Source organism: Mastigoproctus giganteus, chromosome 7 (genome assembly GCF_048544385.1).
Source record: "Mastigoproctus giganteus isolate SK-2022 chromosome 7, ASM4854438v1, whole genome shotgun sequence".
NCBI classification, from domain to species: domain Eukaryota; kingdom Metazoa; phylum Arthropoda; class Arachnida; order Uropygi; family Thelyphonidae; genus Mastigoproctus; species Mastigoproctus giganteus.
In genome coordinates this window covers 39,092,916-39,097,671 of record NC_143581.1, presented here as the reverse complement: position 1 = coordinate 39,097,671, position 4,756 = coordinate 39,092,916, and positions in this window count along the sequence as shown.

Sequence of the window (4,756 nt, the reverse complement as noted above, 5' to 3'; positions counted from 1 at the left end):
TGAGTGTCATTTTAATAATAACTAATAGTACTACTTTTAATAATGAGGCGCATTAATAATACATTCTAGGGTCTAAGTGCGATAAAAAATAGACATTCATCATAGTGTATATCTAGGAGGAGAAATGTCTGTTGGACTAATTCATTAGGTTAACTATCAAAACTAAGGTGGACTTACCCGTAGACTTCTGGGTTTCGTCAGGGATTGATAATTCAAAGTCCATCGATTACGGTTTTTAGGAACGTCTTTTCTTGCTTCTCCTTTTCTTCCTGACTTTCCTGATGCTCTTCGTTTTCCTCCCTTTCTCTGCTTTCTTCCGTCTTACAATCCACAACCACCAACACTGTGTCGCCACAACAGCTACTCTCACACGACGACGATCTCCCTTTCCTTTTCCCCTTGTCCATATATATATGTCCCCCTTTTGAGTTACCCGGACTTGCATTGGTTTACAAGTCAATTTTGCACGGAGAAGAAAACACAGGGACTCTCATCTAGGAGACCCGATACAGCCAAAGACGGAATTTATGAGGAGAAAGAGGAACTTCGCATCTGCATGGGGTGGCATTATAAGAGGTAATCACTAGATCTTAAGTCTGTTCATTTCTACGAATTACAAGACAACAATCACCCCGTAGTTATCAAGTTCATATTTCACCCCAAAGGTATGTTCCTTACCTAGCATTACTCAGATTTCTCCTCTAAGAATCACATACTTTCCCATCGTTTTCATGAAATCTAAATCCAGGACGTTTATTCGACTCGATCGAGTGACGATCTCTTGCTGTGAATTAATCGAACTCATGATGGTGGGATAGCGTCTCGACTGCTGCTTTCTGTAGCCCAACGTCCAAGGGGCGCCTGCTAGAGCAGACCAAAATAGCCTTCTGCAGAAAAGGGATCGTTATTCTCCAAATATAGTGGTGGAAAAAATACAGGGTGACCTGGAGAGGAGACTGCTTCTTACAGGGGAATAAAAAGTAAAAATGAAGACATTTTTACATATATTTAACACGATGCCTCTGGGTCGTATAAAAATGAAGACATTTTTACACGACACAGAGGCGTAAACACTATTAATGAACCGACGAATGTTAAAATAATCTGTAAAATGTGTTTTTCATAAATTTTATTGTTATCTGATAGAAACGTTAATACTGTATTTAAGATGTAATTGAAATATCTGAGTGCCGGATAAAATTATTTCCCTGACCGTAGTTTGGTGGCCCTTCATTTAAAGTAAATGAATGTTGCAGAGTACACATATATGTTTTAAGCGAAAATAAAATTAATTCTTAAGAGTTGTATGTATGGTTTTAAAATTAATCCTATCTCTGTGACCGATTTTTTCGATTAACCGACCAATTACTAGTCCTAATTACGCATAATAGGGCTTCTATTGTACACTATTTCTGGCCATTTGACCGTGTATGTATATATCATCACATAGTACCGCGGCGGAATTTTACTAATCCTGAGCCACCCTACATAAGTTACAGTACATTTCCTTATCCCTGTATTTGGCATAAAGAGCTTCCAAATAAGCCCGCAACTTATGGACTGACACTTTTTTTTTTTTTTTTTGCTATTGGTTGGCAGTTTTTCTTTGCCCATTCATATAAAAAATTATTATAAAATTAAATATTATATTAGGGTCACCGTAATTCTTTACATAAACCCGTATTTTGTGTCTGTAAATTGCGTGTGTTCTCTGGTCGATTTGTCTGTTTTACTGGACCAAAAAAACCTTGCTATCTACGCCTGAGACCGACTAACTCAGCCACGAAGTGAAAAAAGCCCATTAAAGTAATAGTAGTAGTAGTGGCATGTGATGCAAGAAAGCAAGTGTATGAGCTTATGCAGCATCAGCCAAAAAAAAAAAAAAAAAAATCACACCATTCCCTCCAAATGCCCGTCCAGTTTCTCCTTAAATTTATTAAACCTATCAACTTCCACAACGACAGATGGAAGTTTGTTCCAGAAATTAACCACCCACTGGCTAAAGGCAAATTTCCGCACATTTATTCTACATCTATCTTTCCTTAATTCGAATTTATGTCCCCTTAGGTTCGTAATCTGAACAAGTGGGAGGATCCCATCAGAATTCAGTGTGCTCAACCTATTCAAGGCCTTATACACCCCAATCAGATCACCGCCAGGTGCCTAGTCTCCAGCCACTGCAATTTTCAGAACTTAAATCTCTCTTGGTAAGAGGTTCCCTTCATTCCCCTCACCAATCTTGTTGCCCCTCTCCATACACGCTCTAGCAAATCTACATCCTTCCTAAAATGAGGGCTCGAGACCTGTACGCAGTACTCAAGGCGTGGCCTGAGTACTGCGTACAGGTCTTGCCTTATACAGAGGGACAATCACCTCCTTTTCTCTGCTAGCAAAATTCCTATATATCATTGACAAAACCGCATGACCTGCCCTGGCAGCCTGTCTGCATTGCTCAGAAAACTTCATATCTGCCTGCACAATTACTCTCAGGTCTTTTTCATTTTCTGCCACCTTAAGTGTAGTACCACACAGTTGGCGCGTTTCTCTGGGATTACTTCTACCCATATGCAGTACTTCGCATTTGTCAAGGTTAAACTTCCGTTGCCACTTCTTAGCCCATCTGCCCAAATTATCTAGATCCTGTTGCAGCAGCACACTGCCATTGCTGTCATTAACAACCCTGCCAACCTTTGTATCATCTGTAAACTTCGACACTAAGCCTGATATATCTTCATCAGTATCATTGATAAATATACAAAACAACAGAGGACCGAACCCTGTGGGACTCCACTAATAACATTAGTCCACGAAGAGCAACACCCACTGATTACCACTCTCTGTCTTCTCCCACTCAACCATCCTTTTATCCATTGTAGCAACTTACCCTTAATACCATTCTGCTCCAGTTTGTACAATAGTCTTCCATGCGCAACAGTGTCAAAAGCTTTCCTGAAATCCAAGTATATGATATCAAAATTATTTTTTGCATCCAGTTCCTTTGTAACCACATCATAATATCCTATCAAATTTGTCAGACAAGACTTTCCCTTAACAAACCCATGCTGTGTCTGAATTATTGCTGCAGTCTTGTCTAGATGATCCTGGAATGCATCTTTAACCAGTGACTCCATTATTTTACCCGGAACAGAAGTTAAACTAACTGGTCTGTAATTACTCGAGTTACCCTTTGATCCCCCTTTGTGAATTGGAGATACATTTGCACATCTCCTGTCCGTGGGGACCTCCCCCGAGTCCAAGGATGCTCTCATAATTATGGCTAAGGGTTTGCTTAGTTGCTTTGCCGCCTCCTTTAATATAACTGAAGAGATCCCATCCACCCCAGGTGCCTTTGCATAGATAGATCCCATCCACCCCAGGTGCCTTTTCATTACATAAACCCGCATTTTGTGTCTGTAAATTGCGTGTGTTCTCTGGTCGATTTGCCTGTTTTTCTGGACGAAAAAAAAATTTGCTATCTACGCCTGAGACCGACTTAATCAGCCACGGAGTGAAAAAAGCCCATTAACATTAAAGTTCCTCACGTCATTGACGGGATTCGAACCCGGGCCTTTTCCGCCTGGCGTGGGAAGGACGGTGACGATACACTGTGCTACTCGCGCAGACTGACCATTCATATAAGGTGATGGTAAATAGCACACTACTTTCCACCTTCCACTTTGATAAACCTTGCTCAGCACAAACAACTGCAATTTCTCGAATCCTCGCGTGTCGCATAGTTGATAGAATCGCGGATCTTAGGTCTTTTTTTAGGTGAAAAAGACATGAGGTCGAATCCCTCGATAACGAAGAATTTTATGGGCCTTTTTCACAATGTCGGTATGTTAGTTGGTCTCAGAGGAGGGTAGCATGGTTTTCTCTTAGAAATTCGGGGTTTTTTTTCAGCAAACAGTTTGTAAATCCAGTGTGTTCATAGAACACATTCAATTTACAAACATAATATAGATAGCCCAAGTCGCTGACGTGAAAAAAAAAATTACAACAACAAATCAATTTCTCGATTATCCGCTACCATTTTTTTTTTTTTTTCCGATAATGTTGCTCAGTTATTTGCAACACTATGCAACACTCAGGTGAGTGCTGCATGGTTTTTTCACCAAGAAACTCCGGTCTTTCCTCCAGCAAACGAGTAAATCCTCACCGAATACATGCAATTTACATACACGATATTATGGCTCTTCACAGACATATGATTTAGTGCTTACACTCATTCATTCATTCATTCCAGTGAGACGAAGAAAGCTTCGTTAACTCTAGTTTTTCTAAAATTTAGTTCTGTTTTATTTCTTGCAAAAAAAACGAGTCTACTGTCCTGATGCACATCTTAGATGACACTCAGATTTCTAGACAAGAATCACATATATGGGTTGGAGAAAAGTTTCCATCTGTGTCTCGGGGTAACTCAGGGAATTTTTTTTTTTTTTTTTTTTGTCTGGTGCAGCATAAGCTTCAGGCTTCCTTGCACTAATAATAATAATAATAATAATAATAATAATAATAATAATAATAATGAAATAGGGGAAAACCAAATATATATTTTTTCCCTTTTCGTCATTGGTGTTACTTTTCCTAAAGAATTGCTCATTGTAAAATCTCAAATCGGCCCTACCATGAAACATTGTTCCGACATCGAAGATGGTGTCCTTCCCAAAGCTTTTCTCACGCTCCTTGACGGACTCTGTCCATTCTCTGTCTCTTAGGCGTTCAACATATGCTGCATGCTTTTTGTATAGATACT